Source organism: Protopterus annectens, chromosome 12.part0, assembly GCF_019279795.1.
Source record: "Protopterus annectens isolate FY-2018-M chromosome 12.part0, PAN1.0, whole genome shotgun sequence".
Taxonomy (NCBI): domain Eukaryota; kingdom Metazoa; phylum Chordata; order Ceratodontiformes; family Protopteridae; genus Protopterus; species Protopterus annectens.
In genome coordinates, this window is record NC_056746.1 from 627,172,628 (window position 1) to 627,199,904 (window position 27,277).

At 39.7% G+C, this 27,277-nt stretch overlaps 1 protein-coding gene across 1 annotated transcript in view; it reads right to left on the reverse strand.

Annotated features, from left to right (window-relative positions):
- Positions 1-27,277, reverse strand: part of VPS35L (VPS35 endosomal protein sorting factor like) — a gene marked incomplete in the record, with an annotated part of 3,288,436 nt that overhangs the window by 2,746,575 nt on the left and 514,584 nt on the right.

Here is a 27,277-nt window from a genome sequence, read left to right on the forward strand (position 1 = left end):
AGTGTATTCATTCACAACTGATGTCATATCTCACACACTATGACCTCCTTACCCCCAGCAAACATGGTTTTCGTCCTGGCCATAGTATCACCACTGCCCTTCTAGCCTTCCTAGAGTGAATCAACCATGCCCGCAACTCTGGTAAAATTGTTTCTACCCTATTCCTTGACCTATCCAAAGCTTTCAACACTGTCTCTCACCCCATACTCCTTTCTCACCTCTCCTCTCTCAATCCATCTCCCCCTACCATCTCCTAGTTCTCTAGCTACCTCTCTGAAAGACAACAAGCTGTAAAATGGAAATCTTCAACCTCCTCCTTCTTATACTCCCCCACTGGCTTTCCACAAGGTTCTGTGCTTGGCCCCCTACTTTTCAACATATTCATCAATAATTTTCACCACACCATCCCCAATACCTCCCTCATCCAATATGCAGATGATTCTACAATCATCTGCACTGCTGACTCACCCTCAGACCGTCTACTCAAAACCCAGTCTGCTTTTTCACTAACAGAAACCTGAATGCACAACAACCACTTGGCCCTAAATGCACACAAAACAAAACTAATGATCTTTACTTCCTCAAGAATCTCCACCTTTAACAAAACCTCCTTTACTGTATTAAGGCAGAACAATACCTCAACCAAAGCAGTATCTAACACTAAGTTGCTTGTCATCATTGATGAGCATCTAAAATTCAAGATCCATATTCAAACAAGCCATCAAAAAAACCCACCAAAAACTAGGTCTCCTATACAGGCACATTCGCTACCTCACTCCCTCTACTAGAAAGACCTTAGCTTCCACCTGTCTTCTCCCCTCTCTCATATATGGTGCCCCATTGCTCACCAACCTCCAACTTGGCCTACAATCCAAATTAGAATCCTGCTACAACAAAATCAGCAAATTTGTCACCAACTCCAAAAATTCTTCCCATTACTGTCTTTCCCTCCAATCTCTTCAATGGTTAGAACTACCTAACTACTTAAAGATGCTTAAACTCTCCAACAGCCCATAAACTCATTTATAAACCATCCAGCTGTCCTGCTCTCTCCAACACCGTAACAACCTGTATTCCTAACTGCTCACTCCAATCTGAAAATAAAAACCTCCTACAAGTCCTCAAACCCTCCCAGCCCCCTGGCTATCTTCTCCTATCATACTCCCTAGCCAAGTTACAGAACTTATTCTCCTCCTCCCTACGAAGCACCCCTAACCACACCATCTTCAAATCTCTCCTGCACTCCTACCTTTCATCTAAATGGATTTGCCCCTGCTCTTCCCATTTATGAGCCCCTCCTCACTCATCTTTATTTTCCCAGCCATGTCTCTCTCCCTTCTTTGACATCACATAAATCACTTCCATTCTACCCACAGCTTTCAATCATCCCGAATTAACCGGGAGCTTAAATAAGCTTACTTTCCCGAGTACCTGGTTTGGGTGCAAGTACACCCGAGATCTACAATAAAGCATGCTCTGTTCTGGCTGTAGACGTCTCAGCCAGAGGGTTGCTTTACTGCACCTATTTTGCATGCAGCCAGCCAGCATGCGCCTCGAACGTTTCTGTATGTGGAAGCGGAAGTTATACGGCTGCAGTGGACCTGCTGGATGGAGGGCTCAATTAGGTCTGCTCAGTCTGCATATCAGCAGCATCGATGGATGGTGGAAGGCTACCAATCTCTGGGGATTGAGTAAGCGTGGAGTGCTACTTGAATAGAAGGAAGGAATATCGTGCGGCCGTGTTTTGCACAGCCTAGAGAAGAGCTAGCTAATAATTCATCTATGATCGAGAGTCCAGACTTCGAGAGGGACACTGATAGCAGAGGGGGAATTATAGAGCTCCAGCATGCCTTGCCGTGGTGCCGGTGGTTTATCATTTCTGTTCTTCATGCCTGTGGGGTTTGAAATTGTTCCCAGGAGGTCTGTGGTCAGGTCAGTGACATCAGTTTCTGTATGTCTAAGAGGATGATAGTACAGGTACCATATGGTTGTGTATAGGTATTAGAGACAGAGTAAAAGATTAGTAAAGGGAGACCATATTCAAATTCAGGGAGGTGAACATTTTCGTAAGATGTATGTGGGTAGATGGAAAAAGTTGATGTGAGACTTGGGGCAGATGGCAAGGGTAAATGTAAGATTTTATAGCAGAATTTAAGTTGGGACAGTATTTTATTAACTATATCAGTGTGTGTGATTAAGAATAGTGATAGATAAAGAATAAGACCTTGGTGTGTTTGCAATGGTATGTTTACACCCCAAAACACACTTTTTCCTCTGGTAGACTGCAAATGCTAGAAGTGTGACGAGAAAGAAAAGTAATTGGAAATATGTTTTGGGGACTATAAAGAGTTGGCAGATTTAAAAAAAATCCTTACTGAGTACTTTATCAGAAATATTGAGAAAGCAAATGATTGTAACTAAAGAAATGATTTTTTGAATGAGATATAGGATCTGAATTTCCTAGACTTATTTTGGTTTTACTATGTTTAATGCTACTTGGCTGTCAAAGCAGCAGTTACTACAATGTAAAGGTCAAAATGTAAAGTCTACCATTACTGAAGTATGGAATATTGTAAAGGAGATAAAAGAACTAGAGATGGGGATCTTAAAAAAAGGGATGGAGCAAACTACGTAGAAATAAGTGGAATTTGTGGGAATATATACAGAATGATGTTCGTGAGGAGGAACAGTGAAATTTATATGAAGGCAAGAATTGAGCAATTTATATAGCATTGGAATTAATGAAAAAATAAAAAAAATATATATGTGCATACTGCATGAAAAAATAATGGAAATGTTATGGCTTATTTTATGTGCACCCATGACACTTAAAAACTCAAATTTAATAAAGGTAATTGCATTTGGCTAATTGGCTACTGATGGAGTAATATTGGAATAATAGTCTGCAGTGTTAATGCCTGGTAGTTGAGGGAAGAGGAGGGCAAGAGCATCACCTTTATGTGGTTGGTCATTAGTTTACTGGATTCAGCCCGTCAGCAAAGTTCAGAGAAGAGTTACTAGAGTTGATTTTGAAGATCAGCGGTACACATATTGACAATGACAGTAAGTTCACCTAAGCTGGCATCCTTAAAAAATACAGATACGATGTAAATGAGATCCAAGTACAAAGAATGTACTAAAATCTGAATGTCCGTTTAATATAAATAAAACAAAAACAACAAAACGAGATACAAGTCCCTGGAAATACACACGATAAGCGCTTTCAATAAAATCTTTCTCAAATCGCCAACATCAGTATTAAGGGTGCCCAAAGATAAAAGTTGGTTGTTAGAATGGACATGTTTGTATTAACTCAAAAGCTATTCATTTTGTTTTGACCGAAGTTAAAATGCTTCAGTTTGGTGATGACCAAGTTGTAGTCTATGGTTTCACATGCCCTTGTCTTATCCATGAATATTCCAGCTGTAATGAGCCCTTCCTTAATATTTCTATAGATGGAGTCAGTAACTGTCAGAAGGGCAATTGCACTGCTAAAGGCATTTTTGAACCCGTGTTGCATGTCTGACAGTAGACCATAGCTGCTGGTAAGCAATTGTTTGCAAAGGATTTTTTCAAGTACTTTTGGAAAGGAATGGAATTGCCCAACAAAGAGGAAGATCAAGTGAAAACACTATGTCCAGTAACACATCTGGCAATCCTGTTAATATTATGCTGTGTTCATAGGTTCAGACTTTAATATGCTTTAATTTTACATCAAGAGCATTACACATTCCATTTGAAGTTTTGTACTTGCAGAATATGTGCTTCTACTAGTTTAAAATGTATGCTGTGCTGTCTGTAAAATGTGGAGTAATATTTTAATCCTCTCAGAAGGCCAGTCATATGACATAGCTACAGAAGGATAAGCAAAATGTTATATGACAGCAGCAGACGTTATCTTTATCCCACCAGTGATACTCATACCTCTCAACCTCTTAGAGCAAGAAATCTGGACAAAGCCATAAACAATGGGGGGGGGGGGGCAAAGGCCCAAAAATAGGGACACTTTTTAAATATTGCTTTTTTAAACTTTGAAAGTTGATAGAATAACAGGTTTTGCATTAGCATTAATTTTCTGAAAGGCATGAAGTTTGAATCTCAAATGGCCACCATTATTTTCTGACTTTGATCCTCAGTGATTTGCCAGAAAACAACAATTTTATGAGAAACAGACCAAAAGTATGAGGCAAAAATATGGACATTCTGAGAAAATCTGTACAGTTGAGAGGTATGGTGGCACTATATGTATAACTATCTTGGAGTATCATGTAAAAATTGTTCTGCCACTTTTGCAATTAAATGCATTATTGGAGGGACACATAGCCTTCTCCTTTTACTTTTCAGACATTGCTTCCATAAAGCACAATTACTGTTAGTGCATTTTTCTGCCCTCCCCCTTACTTGTCGTCATTCACATCATGACATTAATTGGACAACCACCACCACAGCTGTACTTTCTGCATCTCCAGTACTGATGTAGCATACTCGCATACCACAGACTAGTGAACACACAGGCCTATAACACAAGTGCTTTGGTATGACGTTCTGAAGCCAGTTTCCAAAAGGAGAGGAACAAAAGCTTCACAAAACTGACCTCAGTTGTCAACAAGTCAGCTAGTGCAAAGGTATAGTGTATGTCTGTCTATACCACTGATATTCAGTTGTAGTAGGAAGACCTGAACTGATGGACGCTCAGGTGGAGAGTATGGACTGCAGTTCATTCACCTGCCTTTACCATTGAATTTTAAGGTGCCTGTTCTGCATTCAGATGACCCCCTGTTGGAGGCCAAAGACAAAGGTACAACATCATGACTGAACACGGCACAGAGTTTACAGCAGTAGAGCTTAAGATGAATGTAGTAGTGCATGTGCTCCTAAGCTAAGCCAACTACCCATTACACCTCTCAGTGGGCATGCTTTAAAATGCTTCCTTGGTAACAAGAAAACTGCCCACTTTTAGTGCTGTTAGACTGCAGCCCTCACCACAGATAAGCACAGCCAACCAGATTTGCACTCTAAATGGGTGGCATGGAGAACTCCCTGCTTCACTCCCATTCTTTACATAGGGTATGACACACAGCAAGGCAAAGGAGATGTGAGAGGCAGCTCTTTTTAGTATAGTGCAGTACCTGAAACTGTCATGACTGGAACCTGAAGAATCAGACTTATAATAAGCTGAAACAATGAATGAAACAGTATAAATGTAAAACTGCCTCAGTGGGTGATGACAGCTGATGGATGAAACTGGCTTCTGCCCTACTACTGTCTAATGCCTGGTAGCTATCAAAGATGTAGCCCTCATTTTTGCACATGCCCATGGAACAAACTGTGGCTTTGTGGAAAAGTAATGTGGCATGGGCCAGTGATTGGTACTGTTGGTCGGGACAGTATGTAAATATTTTTTATACTGGGTGGAACAGTCAATAAAAAAATTTGAAAATGCCAACCTTAAAAGCAGCCCTTTAATCATACATTAAAATTATTGGTCTGCAAATATTTATGATTTTTGGGACTTTAGCATACAGTTTATCCTAGCAGATGTAGACTAATTAGGGTTCTAATGTGTCTTATTTTTAATCATAGGCTGCTCACTAAATGCATTGCTGTTTCTGACTTCTGGTAGTGATATCACAGAGCTGTTTGTTTCCCTCCTCCTCTGCATTTTACTGTTTTGAGCTTTATTCTGGATTTAATCTTTTGACATCTATGTTTTATTTTTCTTTACTTTTCAGATGTTTTCTTTTATTTTTAACTATGCTTAGTCACATTTACTGTGGTGGTTGTGGCAGTCAGAAAATATGAATAGCTTATTGTAACAGTACATTGAATGATGCTTTACAGTGATGAATCGTGCCCTTTCTAAATTACATTTTTTCAGGTGACTTGCTTACCTTGCTGCCGCAAAAATATTGCATCGTATCTAGCAGTTTTAGTGAACAATGGATTACTAATTTGCTAGTGTCATGATGGACTTGTTGAAAAACTCTTGATCAACCTGTGGTTACTGTCTTTATAGTTTAAACTCTGTTGACAGTGGGGCTGTGGCCATCAACTGGATAAAGTAAACAAAATAAGCTTTGGGACTGTTCGTCATGTACTATTAACAAGATATACTCCTGTGACTTCTCTAGCAAGGTTATTTATTGCTTCTAAAAGTTATTTCATATTGAAAACATCTGGTCAAATAAAAAAATAATGGGGGGTGACAAATTTTAAGTATTGCTCTTATGAAATTATAAAGTTGCTAGAATATGAAACTGAAATGGTTGTCATTATTTAGCGAATTCAGTCCTCACTAATTAGCCACAAAAGTCATGCAAACCACAACTTTTAAGAGGGACAGACCAAAGGTATGGGGTAAACATTTGGAAATTCTACAAACTTCTGGACAATTGAAGTACGGACACAGTTGCTGGCGGAACTGGCACAGTAATATAGGTTCTGAGTTGATTCACAGGAGGGCCCTGATTTCTGGCAATAAGAACTAAATTGATACTCTGCAGAATCGTATCCATGATTTCAGTTTTATAACATGCTCCTTTTCTGCACTTCCAGTGTGCATTTTGCAATAATGAGCTTTCTCTTTGGCCTCTTATGAATCATTTGCAATAAGCATTTTTTACACGTTATGAATCATTTGCAATAATGAGCTTTCTCTTGGAAATGTTATGAAACATTTGCAGTAATGACCTTCCTCTTGGGTCTCTTATGAGTCATTTGCAGTAAGCATTTTCTTACACTTTATGAATCATTTGCAACAATTACCTTGGGTGCATTTTGAATTATGTGCAGTAATGTCTTTTTCCTTGGATCCATAGTCATTTGCAGTAATGACATTTTCCTGGATACCTTAAGAATTATTTGCAATAAATTTTTTCTTGGATGCATTTTATTACCTTGGGTGCATTTTGAATTATGTGCAGTAATGTCTTTTTCCTTGGATCCATAGTCATTTGCAGTAATGTCATTTTCCTGAATACATTACGAATTACTTGCAATAATTTTTTTTCTTGGCTGCATTGAGTTATTTTGAATATTTTTTCCTGGATGCATTATTGATTTCCAATAATGCTTACTCGCATGAGTATGTGCGGTGCTGTGTATTACTCAAGTCTTACTGAGTTGCACACACATTTAGAGGTTCCTAAAATACCTAAGGGGTTATACCAAACTCCCAATTTCACTTAGAATGGGTTTCATTTTTTTTAACCAACAAGGGCTTAGCTTAATGAAAATGATGATATCCAATTATAAAAAAGAAAATGCTGAGCTGTTTAATGAACTGTTAATGCTGGAGGATAACATTAAAACCAGCACTGACTTTGACAGATACAAATTTGAATACAATAGAACTTTTGAGTCCATTGATGCCTTGATTTTAAAATAGAAAGCTACAAAAATCAAAAAAACTACAGAAAGACCTTAATGACTACATTAATGGGCTGGCTTTCCCACACCCAAGAATGCCCATCAAAAGTAGCAAAGCCCCTGTAAACCAACCACAACACTTTGTTAATATTAATATGCATGAGGAGGCTGAAGCAGATCCGCCCACTAGTGACATCACTGGTGATGTCACTGAACCAGAGGAACAGGAAGGGACAAGCCAGCCAAGAAGAAGTGAGCGTTTGCAAGGAAGAAACATCAATGGAGTTTCAGGGCAACAACATTTTCGTGTTTCTATATACAACGGTCAAATGCAACAAGGAGGCACCAAAAAGAAGGCAAAATCGCGATAAAACAACCACTACAACAAACGGAGATAGTAGCAAACCGGGAAGAACAGCTTGAAGAAAATGAAAATGAGCATGGGACTGTTATTTCTGGCGAAGAAAACAACCACAGTGAAGCAGCTGTTACTTTTGGTGAGGAATACAACCACAGTGAAACAGCTGGACATACTGTTATTCAAACTAACCAGCAAGGTGACTTTAATATATTTAACTTTACTACTGTGACTATAGAATATAATTTAATTGAACTTTTAGCAAGGGGATTAACATTTATACCAATGCAGAAAGCAAATATAGGCACTGTACTGATGGACTTTAAGCTCTACATATGTAAATTAAATTTACAACTTTTATTTCATGGTTGTGAAATTAATAATGTGAATGAAATCAGAGTTCCTAGTACTTTTAATCTACCCTTGCATTCTGCACTAGCACTTTTTGAAAAAATATGTGAAATTGATTTTAGAAATAAATTAAAGGGCTCATGCTCACGGGGGGATGCAAAAGAATATGACTTATGAAAATGTAGTGGAATTAAATGCTTTGAGGCTTGCTAACATCAGAGCATGAAGTCAGACAAGGGTGGGGGGGCCAGTATTTATGACTAAGGATGATTATAACTGTAGAATGGAAGAAATGCTGAAACAGGACAGTTAAGAAATGGTGTCCTTAAATGAACTTAATGTAGCATACAGGAAAATAAGAGGTTACATTAATGATTTATTTATTTGCGGTCAGATAGACTTGGATATGTTTAAATATTTAACAACATCAACACCTATCACACCTGTTATCTTTGGCACTCCAAAGATTCCTAAGAATCTGGCTAACCCTCCTCTACGCCCCATAATTGATGGGAGAAATTCAGCCACATATGCTTGTGCTAAGGTGGTTGATGGTATCCTGAAAAAATATGTAACAATGGAACACCAAATTTGTAAGGACTCCTGGTCATTTTTAAGGGACATGAATAATCAGGAATGTAGTGAAGAGCTCAACTTTTTAACTGTGGATAAAAATATTTAGGAATTGAATGGGTGGTAGATGTGTTAGTAGAAAGAGATGCCCCAACAAATGAAACTAGATTAGTTGAAGAATTACTATACATCATTTTGCAGAATATTTTTTTCATGTTTAATGGTACATACTACCTACAGAAAAGGGGAGTAGCTATGGGGTCCCCATGTGGTGGTAGTTTCGCCAACTTAGTTATGGCCTTCTGGGATCACCATTTTGTGTTTACCAGAAGTAACATCAAAGATAAAATCATGTATTGTATGCGATTTTTGGATGATATATTTATGATCATAAATGGACATGAAACTACGGCTAAGGAAATAGTGGATGAGATGAATGCCAGCACATCCTTTCTGGAATTCACATCCAATTTTGACAGCGTAAAGATTGCTTACTTGGATGTGGAATTAACTAAGGACATTTTAGGGGGATGCTACTTATCTAAAATTCATAGAAAGAAAACCTACTCAAACTCATTTTTACATTACACAAGCTGCCATCCACAATACCAGAAAAAATCTATAGTCAAAGGTCAGCTGGTTAGGGCAGCACGGATGATCACCTTGGATAGAGAATTCATGCAGGAATGCAATAATTTAAAACAAAAGTTTGAAAGAAGGGGCTACCCAGAAGTATTACTGCAGGGACTCATAAAAGAAGTCCAAATAAAAAGAAGGGAGGGGCACTTCTCACCCATTTTGGGACCACCAGCCTTATTAGCTTATATGCTTAGCCCTGCCACCACTGAGGGTACTAGTGCTGACATAAATAAGCCAATGCACAGTAATAACAATAGGGGTAAGAATGGATATATTGTCAGCTTAATTACTACATATACACCTTATGGGGAGTCCATACGGGGCACCCTGTTAAAAAACTGGTGTATCCTTATGGGAGACACAGATTTTAGATCTAAATTGGGCGCCCTACCAAGAGTTGTGTATAGAAAAGGAGCTAACTTAAAAAATATATGAGAGAAAACATAAATTGTACAACAGGAACCCAGGAATGGTTAAATGTGAGGCTTGTGCCTATTGCAGGTACATAGACATAGGTAGGGAATATACAATTGCTAATAGGCATTTTTCACTCACTGATATGACTACAACTCTAAAAGTGTGTTATATTTGGCAAGACGTCAACTCTGTCTGGCATTTTATATCAGAAAAGACGATTGTAGGTTCAAAGAAAAAATCTATGATCACATTTATAGTATAAATAGAAACACAGAAAATACTGCTTTGGCCAACCACATTAGGGACAACCCTGGACACCACTTTAAATTTAAGGTGATCGACCAGGTGATGGAGGGCCCTAGAGGTGGGAATACATCCCTTTTACTCAAAAGATAAGAGTTATGATGGCAACTTACCTTAAATGCGCATAGTTATCCAGACCTTGATGAGCAGTGTTCTGTTATGTGTTTACTCAAACCTAAAAGTTTATTATGCTGAATGAATTTATGAAATTCAGTATAAAATATTCTTATAAGATAATAGAATATTTTATGTACTTACAGGTTTGTATGGATGCACCTTTTTGATTGTTTTTTATATATTTATATATTAATAATTCTCCACTTTGTGCTTAAAAATTATTTTAAAGTATATGTAAATATCTTTATAAATATGTATATCCCTTTTAACAAACAGTTTTAAACTTGTGATGTAATGCATTTTATTGGTCATGTGATTTCTTGCTTATATAAGGAGGAGTTTTACTGTTTGAATTTGTCTGAAGAAGTTCATTTGATTTGAGTGAACGAAACCGCTCTCAGATTAAAGTTTTGGTTTGCCTTTGGAACTGTTGCCCTTTGTTACTTATTTTATTAGTGCTTTATTTGTTGTTTTTATGGGCCTACTTGCTGAACACAACTTGCCATTTACGACTGGGGATCATTTCCTGAAGTACATGAAGAGGTACTGCATGGATCCGGAGGTGGTACAAAAAATGACCTGTGGACCAACAAAGGCTGCTTGCATTTTGAGAGATGTAATGGGGCCTAAGTATCAGCAGAATGTTGCACAAGCTTGTCAGAAAGTGCCATACTGTTTGTACCTCGACCAAAGTACAGATATGGGGGATGACAAGTTGCTTGTGATTTTACATGTTTTTTTTGACCATGCCACTATTAAAAATGTTGTAAGATTCCTTGATATGCCTGCTTGTATCAGTGGAACTGGCCAAGCCATTTATGACTGTGTAATGGAGACTCTGAGCAAGTTTAACATTCCTGTGACCAACATGGTGGCTTATTCATCAAACAATGCTGCATCCATGATTGGCAAGCGGAACTCAGTGCTATCCAGATTAAAAGAGGTTAATCCACATATTTTCAATATGGGCTGTTTGTGCCACATTGCAGATTTATGTATCAAATCTGGTGTAAAGGCAATGGCTGTACCTGTAGGGGAAATTGCTATCTGACATTTCTTGTCACTTTTCCAGTAGTGCACAGCGTCATCAGAAGCTTAAGGAACTTGCACTGTTTGTGGATACTGAACCTGTCAAAATTATCAGGTATGCCTCCACTAGATGGCTGAGTTTGGAAAAAGTCATAAAAGGAATGCTTGCCTTGTGGCCCACACTGAGATCATACTTCTTGTCATATGAACCATGGTCTGTTAAAGTGGATCTAATAGCTGACAGACTGCAGAGCCATGACATCAAGCTTGCATTCTTCTTCCTGCAGTATGCCACTGAACCACTGCATAACTTCAATATGCTAATGCAAAGCAGGGAAAGCAAATTGCTCACATTGCATAATAAGATTCATGAAGTACTGCAGGCATATGCCAGTAGGGTACTGAAACCACCAATTGAAAGGCAGTTTTTGGGCAATATAAGTAGTACTGATGCAATTCTTGAAGTGCACGACAACATCTTAGAAGACGGCAAAATTCGTATTGGTCCTGATGCCGAAACATATTTGGATGAAAATTCGGATATCAGGGGTACTACAGTGGAGCAGAAACTATTCAAGAGAGCCAAACAATTTTACTCTGCAGTGCTATTAAAAATGAAAAAAAAACATTTCCCTGCAAAAGATCCCCTGCTGCAGAAAATGGCCAGTTTATTAGATTCAGCTATGAAACTGCAGCTTTTTTTCAATTGTGACAGCAGATATTGGCACGCGTCTCGGTTTTTGTAGCTCACGAGTGGAGTGATGCAAACTGATAGATGAGCTTTCAGTATATGAGATGACTGACTGGTCATATGGATGTGACACATCTCATTTTTTAAAATACTGGTCGATGGTGCTTGGGAGCCCTCCAGTACAAGACCTTCCAACTTTTCAAAAGTCAATGACACGTGTTCTCCGTTTGCCGCACTCAAACAGTGAAGCAGAATGGGCATTCAGCATGGTTCGCAAAGTAAAAACTGAGCTCAGACAGTCACTTGGCCCAAAAACATTAAACTCTTTATTAGCAATAAAGATGAACGAGGACAGTGAATGCTACTGTGTAAAACATCCTAAGGACAATGACTGGTACTGTGAACGAGGACAATGACTGTTACTGTGAACGAGGACAATGACTGTTACTGTGAACGAGGACAGTGACTGCTACTGTGCAAAACATCCTAAGGACAATGACTGTTACTGTGAACGAGGACAATGACTGGTACTGTGAATGAGGACAGTGACTGTTACTGTGTAAAACATCCTAAGGACAATGTCTGGTACTGTGAACGAGGACAATGACTGCTACTGTGTAAAACATCCTAAGGACAATGACTGGTACTGTGAACGAGGACAATGACTGTTACTGTGAATGAGGACAATGACTGGTACTGTGAAAGAGGACAGTGACTGCTACTGTGTAAAACATCCTAAGGACAATGACTGTTACTGTGAACGAGGACAATGACTGGTACTGTGAACGAGGACAGTGACTGCTACTGCGTAAAACATCCTAAGGACAATGACTGGTACTGTGCACGAGGACAATGACTGTTACTGTGAACGAGGACAATGACTGGTACTGTGAACGAGGACAATGACTGGTACTGTGAACGAGGACAGTGACTGCTACTGTGTAAAACATCCTAAGGACAATGACTGGTACTGTGAACGAGGACAATGACGGTTACTGTGAACGAGGACAATGATGGCTACTGTGTGACTGGTACTGTGAACAAGGACAGTGACTGCTACTGTGTAAAACATCCTAAGGACAATGACTGGTACTATGAACGAGGACAATGACTGGTACTATGAACGAGGACAATGACTGTTACTGTGAATGAAGACAATGACTGGTACTGTGAACGAGGACAGCGACTGCTACTGTGTAAAACATCCTAAGGACAATGACTGTTACTGTGAACGATGACAATGACTGGTACTGTGTATGAGGACAGTGACTGCTACTGTGTAAAACATCCTAAGGACATGCTGGAAGCAGCAAGAAAAGCAACAGCTGCTTATAACAAAGAAGACTCCTCCATGGCATCAGCTGCAGAAACTACCTCTGCCTGTCAAGATACTGAAGGTGAATCAGTAGTCAATGTACATGACTTATTCCATGTATTGCTTCTGTTCCATATAAGCACCGTTTTGTAAGGGTATTTGTGAGGGGGGGGGGAGCTGAACATGTCCGACTTTAATTTTTATACAGTTTTCATGAAAAATAAGAATAATCCTCTATTTTGACGTGTCAATATATATAATCCTCTAATAAAAAATGCTTAAAATGATGCCTTGTCTTTGTGTAACTGAACGAATGGTGGGCGTGTCCATTAATGTGCTGATTTAAATATGCATATCTTATGTTAATGAGGTGTCCCTGATTTTAAGGTACTTTGTCCCTGATTTTCTGATCTGGAGGTTGAGAGGTATGATTCTACCTATTCTGCTGGACTGCATTTTCTTCTCTCATTTTCATCATATCTGTTTTTTACATTTTTCATAACTGATAATGTTTGAAAACTACTCTGCAAAGATTAATATATTAATAGAATGTATGTCCACTGTTACTACAGCTACTCTGTATATAATGTTATTCTCTTCCAAATTCAGACTTGTTAAATTTTAACTTTTTTCTTTTAATCTACAAAGATTAATAGAAGTTATGTCTTCTGACACTACAGCTACTGTGTATATTATGTTATCTCTTACAACTTGTTGTTTCTCTCAGCATATATATTCTCTCTGTTATGCATGTTTTGTTATTCATTTACATTGTTAATGGGGCTTTTCCCTCTAGGCCTCCACTGAAAACGGGCTCTTCTTGGCCCAGTGGATGACATTCCCCAGTCATCAAACTGAAATAAATAAAATAAATATTTTATTTATTTTACATTTGTTAACCGGGATAGTCTGTCTGGGTGTGAGCCCATTTTCAGCGGAGGCCCGGGAAGAAAAGCTGCATAAAACAATACTTATATAGGCAATAATATAAAAGGCACAAATACAGTAATATTTTGAAGTAAGTATAAATATACATTAGCATCAAAAGGTGTAACAGCAAATCTATAGGATAAAAATATTATAAATTGATACAAAAGTACCACCAAATTGTTAGGAAGAAATAGTTTTTTCATAGTGGGTAAACTGAGAGAAAGTGAGGTTATTAGTCAGGTTACTTGACACTGTAAAAACTCCACTGCCAATCATGAGTGGACAGGTAAACCGCTGTGGCGACCCCTAACTGGGAAAAGCCGAAAGAAGAAGTTAAGAAAGTGAATAAGAAAGAGAAACAGAAGGGGGTTGGAAGAAGATATATCAGATATGGAAAGTAGGGGGTTCAAGATGGAGGAAAAGGCATACACAGCCTGGGTTGATACAGGAGCAGATCCAGTGGCTATACAAGTAGTCTTTTAATTGTTTCTTGAATTGAGTTATGTCAGTGACATTTAATATATGTTGGGGAATAGAGTTCCAGACTTTAGAGATATAGTGGGAATAGAGGGAATCCCCAAACCTGTTGTTACTTTTGGAGACTTGCAGGAGAGTTTTATGTGTAGATTGGAGGTGACGAGTGTTATTATATGGCTTGAGTAAGTGTTGTAATGCTGGGATTCTGTCAGGCTGTTTTACTAAGTGATGGGTAAAAATGATTTGAGTATAGGTTAGGCAATGGAGGAGTTCTAACTAGAACCAGTATAATTATTGTAGGGAGGAGCAGTGGTGCGGCCTGTCAAGGGAGTTAGTGACACATTTGGCTATTTTATTATAACAGGATTCAAGTTTGGAAAGTTCAGTTTTGCTAAGTGTGATAAAGATGGGAGAGGCATACAATAGAGTAGATAGAAGACGAGTTTTAATAATGTCTAATCTGGATTGATTTGTAAGAAATGGCTTAATGTGGTAGATGGAGCCAAGTCTGGTATGAGTTTTTTTCAGAGATTGAGATAGACGACTATCGAATTTCAATTTATCAATGATAACACATAGTAACTTAGTTTGTGAGTATGCTAAATATGAAAGGAAAAAATAAGAAAACAAATTTTACAGACTACCAACTATGATAAGAAATACAATGCCATATGAAGGTACGGGACAAGTTAATATATACATATTATAAAATGTTAGACAATACAAGAGGATAAACGATAATAATCACTTATCTCAAAAAAGCTTGCAAGCAAGGTCATCCACATCTTTCGCTGAAAGTGGCAAACGAGATCAGGGGTAACATGGGTTTAGTGCATTATGGGTAAGGGAGAAGCTCCAGAGTTCTTGGTTACCACGAGCTTTAGTAATGGCAGAGTCAGATCCGAGAATTAGATCCAAACCAATCAATTGAGGATGGAATGAAAATTGACAACATCAGATGCTATTAAAAAGGGATAATTAAAAGGGCATATAAAATATTGCATGATAACTACAGGAATCAATCAGAGGAGGTGAAAAAGAATTGGAAAGAAAGACCGGATGAGCAATTCACAAAGAAACAATGGGAGGAAGCATGTACAGCTCCCCAAATATGCAACAAAGTCTAGAATATTAGGGTTTTTCCTTGTAAGTGTTTGCACAGCTATTTTTTTTACTCAAGAAGACTCCAAAACATTTTTCTTCAGCTAAACAGCAAATGCTGGTGTTGTGATGGGGAAGAAAGAGGTAATTGAGAACCTATTTTTGGGAGTGCAATGAATTTGCAAACTTTAAAAATTCCCTATATGGTACTCTGTTGGCAATACTGGTGAGCAAATTAGTGTAACTTACAAAATTATTTTTTGAGCTAAGATACAGGATCTGAATTGCCTAGACATAGCAAGACCTTGTTAAGTTTAATTCTGGTGGCTGCCAAAAAAAGCATTCCTAGAAAAAGGAAATCAAAATCCAAACCAGCTATACTGAAAGTAGTGAATATTGTAACAGAGATAAAAGAAGATGAGATGGGATCTTTAGAAAATTGTAAGAGCAAATTATATAGAAAAAAATGGAAACTGTGGGAACAATACATGCAGAAAAAAATTGTGGAGGTGGATGAGCTTTGAGAGAAGGTAGGAACTGAAAAATGTATGCAATGTTGCCTAGATTTATATGATAATTAACAATGCATGTGATGTATAATGTTTGTAAATGATAACTTGTTAATACAGTTTGATTACTTTTATATAAATTTAATGTTTTAATTTACTTAAATTTAAGTTTGCCTATATCACAATTGATAACATAAAGGTTTAAAAAAAGACTGCCCTCTAGTAAGGTCTTGATTTCTGGAATTCAAGGAACTGTCTGTCTTCTTCAACAGCTGAGGAAGAACTTGATGATTTTCTTTCTCTCTTCTCTTTAGTGTTTACCTACACAATACAATCACAGGGGTAAATGCAGATGCCCTTTCTTCTCAGAAGTACTAACACAGAACAATTACTTTGTGAATACCCTGGAAGTTGTAGAAATGTTAAGGGCAAGGAGGGGAAACAAACTGAGAGACTCCCCCTGAAAATCTGTGGAACTGCCTGTACACCTTGTGATATGGTGTGTGTAGATCAATATCCTTAATATCCATGGTGGCCAGGAACATTCTTCACAAGAGAAGGGAGGATGTTGTAAGTAAAGCATTCTTTTGCTAACACAGACTTGTTTAAGACTGAAATAGTTATCATGGGTCTTTACAAGTTCTCCTACTTCAGCAATGGGAAATTATAAGTAGCACCACTTTCTCTTCTCTGACTGGGGTGCTCCAATTATTCTGGTGTACTTTAACGACTTATTGCAGGACAGGCTGGGCTAGCAATGATTTTGTTTTTTTTTTTTTTTTTTTTTTTAGGGAAGGACCTTCAAAGCCTTGTTGTGTAACCTGTATTCATAGTATCTGAAAAATATTGGTCCAAAGTGAATAAAACCTAGTTCTCCAGAAAAAAAGGCATTTTCCCCACCCAAACAGGCTTGGGAGGGGCAAGGACTGAAGCAGAAAGGATACGGTCACAGAAGGTGAAAACAGGTGAAAATGATTTCCTTCACTACCTGTAGTCTTGCTGTCCACTCTTCACCCAATGCATATCTGTGGACTTTTCTAGAGCAGTCTTTTTCTTTTACACTAGTGTACTCTTCTTTGTTTCCAATAAAATGATCACTGCTTTATACAGTAGATAAACTAGTATCAAGAGATTAGGGAAGTACTACAGCTATTTTGCAGACTACTGAATCATCTCTTTCACTCAACATTTTAAATATTTCTAGAGAGAGAGAGAACTAAAAATTTTCATCTCTAGTAAAGCATTCAATAGCTGCTAACATAACATCTAGAACAGTGCTATATTCTGTGCAAGGTGTGCCAACTGGTGATTACACCTGAAGAAAAACCCTAGTACAGGCATCCACTGTATCAAAGCCATGCTTAATATTGTACTTAACTATGTACTATGTGCTATGCAGTGTCTTAAGTCAGCAATGGCAGTCTTGTCCCTCACAGTCTAATATGAAACATCACATGCCATCGCCTCTACTTGCTTTACTTTCTCCCCTCAGTAAAGGGCCCTATGAGTCTGGCAATTTATAGCACTATGCCAAAGTTTGCAGATGTGAAGATGATTTTCTGAATCTGTTTAGGATACTGCTTTACTTTCATTATGCAAAGTGTTTAAATTAGGTGCCACTTTAGATCCCTCCCCCTTGAAACATCTACCGACACACCACGGGGTCAGTCACCACATCAGATACAAATGCTTTTGCTTCTTTTACACTCTGTAAAACATACATTTTTGGGGGAGGTCTGATGGCTGGGAATCTATCTCAAGAGGTATCCCTTCAAAAATATTTTCAAATGCCTGTACTGTACTACTAGTGATAGACAAGGTAATAGGCTCTTCAAACTTCAGGAGTTCAAATAAAATTTTTCTTCCGCCCACCAACAAAGTTGAAAATGCACTCAAATTACATTTAAGTGTTCTTAGAGGCCAAATCTTTTGCCAGGACCATAAGGAAACAGAGTTTTAAATGTCTAAGCTGTAACTCATGGAAATCTCTAACTGATCTGAATATGCACAGTCGTCTTCTTCTATCTTACAATCAAAACAGATGCATATACACATTTCATTTATCTAATGATGCTAGATTTTTTTTTATTCATTTCTTTACCAGGTGCATCCACTAGGCACAAGTCTCTTTTCAGGGGGCAACTTGGTAGCACTGTCCAGTTAAGTGGTGAGATTAAAGGTATTAAATCCTTGACTACAAGATGAAAACCATTAGCAGTTCATAGCCTTAATCCTGTGTTGAACTGTCAGCCCAGTTCTGCAGTGAGATCCCCCTTACGCTTCTGTACCCAGCTAGGAGACAGAGAATAGATTAGAGAGTCACAGCCATGGCACTGCTATACAAGACTGCTAATTATTCTTTAGCAAAGCATCTATAATCAAAATAAAGTAATCGCAGACCCATGGGCATCTGTCTGGCTGGGAAAATTTACCTGAAAAAGTTAGCTACAGCAAATTGTGGCCAGGAGAATGGGTTCCAAACTGGTGAGGTTAAGTATCAGGTGAAAAATCCTCCAAATTTCCAGCTATTACTGGGTCCATGACTTGCAAAACAGACATTTACCCTTGTGAAGCTGAGAAAAATCTTGCTACATTCATGCATGCCAGAGAATCAGTGCCCGAGTGTGACACGGCTGCAAGTGATGTAGTGGCCTGGCTAGCACTCAAGGCTGGAAAGCCTGCTACCCTTCTCAAAAAGGTTGGGAAACTATGACTAAACCAATGTCCTGTGTTGGGTGTGGATGAATCTAGGCTTCACAGTCCCCAGCAAGACAGACTCATTATGGCCATTTGCTCTGTCTGTTTCTTTTACCACAGTTTCATTTGTCTTTCTCCATCTGTTATCGCTTATGTAATATTTTGGGAGACTCTTTCACAGGCAAGAAGATGGTCATTAGAACAGCAGGAGTGATGTCCTGCTAATGCAGCATCTATAATCTACTAATGTTTTGAGATTCTTAACCCTTCTACACAGAGTTTTCCCCTCTTTTCTCTATATGAGTATAAAACAGCATGGTTTCATCCCAAACAAGACAAGTACTACAGCTAAAAATCATTACCACAAATGAGTCTCTCCTTGGCACATATACTAGAGACTTTTTCCAGGGTGTCACCCCACAGCAAAAAAACTCCACAAATGAAAAAACAGAACAAAAAGAAGCATCCAAACAATCAAAAGAAAAAGGCAAAAAGCCAAAGGAATATATACCATTATATAAGAATTCAAGAGTCTAGAACACTTGATGCACTTGTTCAACATGGGACAAACAGTACATTTCAGTAGCAAAAAAATATTGAGATCTTTAGCATGAAAAGTTAACTTGGCACTGAAAAAAGGATGTCCATATTTCTCTAGAAATTTAGCTAGAAGACATGGTGGCTTGTGCAAAAGTTTCACTCCAGTAAATGTTCTGTAGTACTGATCTTTATGACAAACAAATATAAAAATGCATGAAAATTCTAAAGGGTGATTTTTGGACATTATCTGAAGCGCAGACTTGCTCTTGATCTGTTACTAACTCTCTAGAAAATACAGAACTTTTCCCCTATGAGTAGCTGTACAGGGGAAGGGAACCTGCACCTTCACTTGGGTTTCTTGTTCTGTTGATACTTTTTCTAGGGGACAGTGTCTTATACTGATGACTCTTACAGCTGTCAGACTGTCTTTATCTTTCTAAACCAAATAAATCTATCTTTGTTGTGAAACAATTGCTGGAAAATTGGGAAACAAATCTATGAAAATAACAGATATGTTCTCTCTATATTAGCTGATACTCATGCAGGCCTCTGTGGCAGGTTATTGCTGAGATTTTCTCCTCATATTCCCAGCTCAGCACAACTCTTAACATTTTCTTGTGCCACGTTTCATGACCTGTAAGACTCCTCCTTGAATACTTCTTGTGCCAGGCTAGGAGGAAACACTCTGTCCCATACTCCTCCATGTGACCTCTTGCAAATGAGTTAGTACAGTTTTAAAAGCATAAATCAACAAGAGTATAAAATTATATACATTCCAAATTAAAGAAAAATCCATTTGGAGATGCTGGATGGAGAGTTTACCCAAGCACAGGTGAGGTGGCAGGAAGAAAGCAAGTATCTACTGTGAGGATTTTCTCATAGATAAACTAATAGAGTATATACTGGTTACATATGACTCTGGATACCTCTGCTGTGGTTAACTGCTATCAGTAGTCCAAAAAGTACAAATTAAAGCTCAAGGAAATTTGAAGGAGAAGGGTTTGAAAGTCAGTTCTAAAGCACTGAGAAGCCAAACTCCTGGAATGTGGTTAAAGCAACAGTTCCTCGTGAAAATATGAAATGATGACAATGTGGCCATGGCAACACTGACAAGTACTGGATTCACTATTGAATGTCACACCAGGGGTGAGTGACCTTTGATGGCCACATTTTTGTTAGCAACTTACTTGCTTAAGATTTGCTATGTCACTGTAACCTTGAACAAAGAACACATAAAATTGGTCTGTCTTGAATTCATAAACCCTTTTCAAGCTGATGCTGAGGTGGGAAAGAACATGAAAGACGAGAAGGGCTCTTTTTCCCTGGATACTGCTCCAGAAAGAAAACGGGGTGATTACTGGACCATTTTAAAGATACACGTGAGACCACTTTTCAAAGAAAATTAGTCCCAAGTGATGCACAGTCACTACAAAACACCAAACAGGGTTTCCTAAAAATAACAGCCACCAGTGGGTAGAATTGATAGTCAGTACGAACTGTGCCTTTAAAGAGACAAAAAGTACAGTTTTGTACCTACCATAAATGTAGATGTCCGAACTGGATAGCATCTGCAGTCATAACAAGTGGGTTGCCTTTCGTCAGGCAGCCCTTCAGTCGGCAGGATTCCAAAGTCCGGGTCCGGCTTCGGCTGATGTCGCACTCCACCCGACGTCATCTCTGTTGGTCTTCGGGTATAAAGGCATCAGCCGACGCCATTTTCCTCAGTGTTTCTTGCCCCAGATGCCAGTAGCCCTCTTGCAGGCTAAAATTTGGATAGATGCCAATGTTTCCAAATAGATAGAGGTAAACACAACAATAAGCATGTATGTACATATACACAAACAAATACACCATAAAAGACTCGCGCCCAACACCTAGCTATTAGAAGGGTAAACACCCTAGAGTACCACAGAGGGATGGAGGGAGGGTCCTGACGGCAGATGCTATCCAGTTCGGACATCTACATTTATGGTAGGTACAAACTGTACTATGTCCTTCATGGATGCATCTGCAGTCATAACAAGTGGGTAGAATACCATAGCCAACTAGGGAGGAGGATAAAAATAGATTATGGTGTGTTTAGGATCCCTTGCAGTACAGCAGTGGCAAACCCTGCTCGGGATCTGGAATATAGAGGCAAATTATAATGCTTGGCAAATGTATGCACGGAGGTCCAAGTAGCCAATAATGTCTTTGGTTGCCACCCTCATAAGAAGGCTGTGGTAGTGGCTGTTGCCCTTGTAGAATGAGGTCTTATGTTCTGTGGAATTGGTTTTCCATGGAAGGAGTAACAGAAGCGTATGCAATTTCCTATCCATTTGGAGATTGTCTGTTTGAAATAGCTTTTCCTTCCCTTCCTGTTGCATAGGCTACAAAAAGTTGGTCAGTCTTTCTGCTATTTTTGTTCTGTCCAAGTAGTAGCGTAGCTGTCTATGTACATCCAAGGTATGCAGTATTCTTTCCCTCTGTTTTGTGGGTTGGGAAAGAAGGTAGGTAGGTGGATTGCCTGGTTTAAAGACAGTCTGGATACCACCTTAGGCATAAATGTAGGATTAGTCCTCATGGACACTCTATCTTGGTGGAAGATTAGGAAGGGTTGCACTGCCATTAAGGCCTGTAGTTCTGAAACCCTCCTTGCTGAAGTAATTGCCAGTAGGAAAGCAGTTTTCCATGACAGGTGTTGTAGGTCTGCTGTTGCTGCTGGTTCAAAGGTGCTAGTGTCAACTTTTCTAGCACAAAGTTTAAATCCAAGCTGGTAATGGTGGTTTCCTTGGAGGTTTTACATTCTTGATTCCTCTGAGGAATTGCCTGAGCAAAGTGCTAAAAAACAGGTGTATCAAAGCTGTATTCTGCTGAAATAGCTGATGCATGTATCTTGATGGAGGAGTAGGACAGGCCTGAATGAAGAAGTTCGCCAGATACTCCAGAATGTTAGGCATATCTATGTTTGACACATCTTTTCCTCTTTCCAGATGACAAACCTTTTCCATTTTCCAGCATAGTTCCTTCTTGTTGAAGGTCTGCCAAGAATAATGTCTTTAACTCTTTGGGAAAGTTCTGGAATAGCTGCTGTTATGTGATGCTCCATGCAGTCAGTTGCAAGGTTTTTAGGTTTGGATGTATGATGCTGTAGTTGTTCTGCTAACATCAAGGGCATCAGGGAATTGTCCACATATTGTTCGAGACATGCTCCTCAGTAGTGGGTACCAGTGTTGTCTTGGCCAGTTTGGAGCTATCAGGATTATCCTTGACGCTCTTCCTTGATTTTCAGTAGTACCTTGTGTATCAAAGGAAGAGGCGGAATGCATATGCTGTTAGGCCTTTCCAGTTGAAAGAGAGAATCCACTTTCCATGCTAATGGGTGGAATGTCCTTGTGCAGAATTTTTGAGCTGGTGATTGAGAGGTGATGCGAATAGGTCTATCTGTGGCATTCCCCATTTCTTTGAGATGGTCTTGAAGATGTCCGGGTGAAGTTTCCATTCGTGGGCATCCAAGTGGTTCTGCTTAATATGTCTGCTAGGGTATTGTCTTTCCCTGGTACAAATATTGCCTGTAACTGGATGTTGTAGCTGAGTGCCAGGGTCCACAGCTCCAAGGTCATTCTGCATAGGGGTATGAATGAGTGCCTCCCTGTTTGTTGATGTACCACATGACTGTGGTGTTGTCTGTCCTTATCATCAACTGGCCCTCTTTGAGAAATGGTTTGAACTTTTTGCCAGTTTTACTGCCAGCATTTCTTTTAGGTTGATGTGCAGTTGGAGTTGATCCTGTGTCCACAATCCTGCACGCATTTGTCCAGCATGTGGGCCCCATCCTAGGTCTGAAGCATCTGTTGTGATGGTCTGGCTTGCTTGACATCTAAAGGGTAGGCCTGGGTTTGACTGGCATGCCTGAGCCCACCATAGGAACTCCTGTTTTAAGCATGGAATTAGTGGGATTTCTGTTTCTAGACTGTGTCTGTGTTGGGACCATAAATTCTTTAGGTACCACTGTAGTTTTCTCATATGTAGTCTGGCAAATGGAACCAAGATTATGCATGATGCCATGAAGCCCAAGGCCTGCAGTACTTTTCTTGCTGTTAACTTGTTCAGTTTTGTTAGTGCCAAGAAGTATAGAGGGAGTTCTTTTTGTTTTTCTGTAGTCAGGAATGCCATTTGTTTTACTGTGTCCAATTCAGCCGCCTCAAGAATGTCCTTGTTTGGGATGGTATCAGCCTTGACTTTTGTAAATTGACTGTGTATCCCAGTGCTTGTAGCAAGTAAATGACCCTTTGTAAATCTGTTGTCAGCTTGCTTTTGTTGTCCCTTGTAGCAGGCAGTCGTCCAGGTATGGGTAAATTTGAATTCCCTGAAGTCTGCAATGGGCGATTACTGATGCCAGGCATTTTGTGAATACTCTGGGTGCAGTAGATAAGCCAAAAGGCAATGCTGAGAATTGATAGTGCTCTGATCCTGCAAGAAATCTGAGGTATCTTCTGCAGATTGGTCGAATGGGGACGTGCAGGTATGCCTCCTTGAGATCTAGAGTTACCAGCCAAGACTCCTTGCCCAGCATGGGAAGAAGTTGCTGTAGGGTCAGCATTTTGAATTTTGGGACAATGATGTATGTATTTAAGGTGGACAGGTCGAGGATTGGTCTCCAACTTTTTCCTTTCTTGAAACTAGAATAGTCTGAGTAGAACCCTTTCCTTGCTCTGCTGTTGGCACTCTTTCCACAGCTCTCATGTTTGCTAACTCCATTATCTGGCGTAGAGCCTCTGTTTTTGATTTGGAGGTAGATTTGGCATTCCTCTTTGACTGGAAAAGTGTGGAAGTGAAACCGTAACCTTGATCTATGGTTTGTAAAATCCACTTGTCCTTTGTTATGTAGTGCCAGTTCTTTGAAAATAAGGTTAACTTTCCGCCTAGAGGAGCTGCTATTTGTTCCCTGGTAGGCGGATTTAGGGCTAAGTCACTGTGGTTGTGTTGATGTAGTGGCAGTGGCTGTGTCTGTGCCTCTGTAGGCACCTCCTCTGGATTGGTTTCTGCCTCTGGAACGCCTATTCCTGCCCCTTTGAAATTTTGTGGAGTCAGGAAAGGACCAATTTTGGCAGGCCAGTTCCTGCTAAACCTTGGGGTTGAACCTGCAAGAAATCTTTAACAGTTTGAACAGATTTTGCCTTTTCTTCCATTTTCTTCATAACCTGCTGGGCAGATGTACCAAACAAACTTGTCTTGTCCATAGGAGCATCTAGCAACTTAGCTTTAACATGATCCGTAAAGCTTGTTCCTTTAGCCATGCATGCCTTCTTATCACTGTGCCTGTCATGGCTGATCTAAATGAAGCCTCCAGTGCATCATAGCCACATTTTAAGGAATGGTTGCTAACCTGTTGTATGTTATTTACCATCTCTAATACATATTTCTTATCAAGAGATTCATCAGTGGTTAGTTTTTAGTTAACTGATCCAGCATAAACTCTTGGTATTGTATCATGTGAAACTGACAGTTTAAAGCTCTAGCTGAGAGAGTGGCTGAAGTGTAGACCTTTTACCCCATCTGTCTAATGACCTTGCTTCCCTTTCAGAAGGAATAGGGTTTTTAGCTATGGTCGGCTACTGCCTTGGGGCCCTGGGATATAGTTTCTGGGTCTGCAAGTGGAGCCTTGTAAAGGTGGTGATGAGTATCTGGCACCCTGTAAAATCTGTCTGGTTTGGCAGGGGCTGGGGTAAAGAATCTGGAGCGGAGCAAACATCATTGAAAGCATCATCCACCACAGAGAGAACAGGGGGTATAGCTAAGGGCCTGTGCTGTGGGAGGTGCAGAAAAGTCCTAAGTCTTTTCTGGAGTCTGAAAAATCCTGTTGCTGCCATTGGAACTGTTCACGTATGGCATGCAAGGTGTCTGTAAAGGAGAATTCTTCTGGTGGGGAAGCAGCTGGGATGGATTCTTCAGCATCAGAATCTTCAAAATTGGAGAAGGGAGCCTCTGGCTGGTCAGTTATGTCTGATTCATCAGCAGAATCATCAGAGGACACTGGCTCGGGGGCTCTGCCCTAGGTCTCTTCTCTGGGGCTGAGAGGCCCTGTCTGGGTGAGATTGAGATCCTCTAATTAAAGAAATTAAATCTTCTGCCAAAGTAAGCATTTGAGAACTAGAAGAGGGCCTGGATGTGGGTGGTTTAACAGGCACTGTTTTAGTAGTCTTGGCTGCTTTATTCTGGCGAAGGCCTTAATGGACATGGCTGCTGAGGCTAGCAGCACCACGTGCTGGGGTAGAAACATCCAAGGGATGGTGTCTGATAAGTCAACCACCGTAGTGGGTAAAATTTCTGAAGTCGCTTCAAGAGTTGTAGCAGGGGCCTCAGTTGTAGGAATAGGTTCAGCTGTACTTTGTTCAGTTTTCTCCGAGACACTCGGTTTGCTTGACCATGGTTTCGCCGAATGTCGGCTAGATTGGGTAGTCGGAGGATCCGGCGGCATAATGTACGCAAAATCAGAACCGAAAAACTGTTCTGCAAACTCCGACCCGGCCTAAGCGTTTGTCGGTTGAAAGAAGCACAGGCCGAACAGGCTGCTACGTCGTGGGCTGGGCCTAAAGAAGGCAGACAGTAAGAGTGGAAATCTTTATGAGGTATTTGTTTCCCACAGTTTAAACAATTGTTAACTTTTTGACATCGGCTGAGGCAAGAAAGAGTCCTTATTAGGTAGAAGTAATCTCTGGATCCGACCGACCGCACTTGCTAACACAGCTTCGCGCCGCCACGCGGCAAGAAAGACTGAGGAAAATGGCGCCGCTGATGCCTTTATACCCAAAGACCAACAGAGATGACGCCGGGGAGTCGCGACATCAGAAAGCCGGGACCGGACTTTTGGAATCCGGACTGAAAAGGCTGCCTGACGACAGGACAACCCACTTGTTATGACTGCAGATGCATCCATGAAGGACATGTTCAGAACTACCACCCCAGACTGCTTGAATGAAGGCTGTTATTCAGTTTAACCCAGATGAAGAATCCTCTAAAGTGGCTGCTTAAGCAGACGGTGATGGTCCACATTAATGTCTTCCACAGGCAGGAACATCTGAAATCTTGAATGTCAACAACTAAGACCGGTTTTAAACAGGTGTCTATGACAGTACAGATTCACATGAAAAATAAGTTAAGCAGTACAAAATATGTCTAGAACTGGAGCAGCCCAAAGGTGGAAACACAAAAACACTAAAAACAACTAACATCGCCAACAGCGGAAGAATATACTGAACTACACACCTGAAACTAGCGCTTAAAACTTATATTGTAACTCTTTTGTCCTGTTTGATTCTCAGCTAGAGCGTCTTCTGCGTGGAGACATGCGTGAATGGGCGTACCTTCGTTGAAGGCTGTGAGACAGGGCTGGTAACTCGGCACGTAAAAATCAACTACCAATCATTAGCGGACTTTAGTTCCGCTGTGGCGACCCCTAACCGGGAAAAGCTGAAAGACGCAACAACAACAGACATCTTCATAATAAGCTTTTACAAAATACAAATCAGTCTTTAATAATTACACAAGTCAATGAAATTGATTATTCAATTATACAATAACATACATCTCATTCCCTTAAAGACACACCCTGACTCAGCACTTAAAAGTACTAAATATTTATAACTGGCTTGTCTTTTAAATAACATTTAATATTGACCATATCATTAAGACCAGGAAACTGGTTTGCATTTTATCTACTCTGCCACTGAGTCTCTTTTCTAAACTATATTTTTAAAAGTTTTAAGTGGTAGTTTTGGGTGTGTCATTCATTATACTCATCTTTCCGCTGTTGGTGGTGTTTGTTGTTTTTAGTGCAAAAGATGTCTTTACCTATAAGGAGAACCTCTTCCACCTACCAC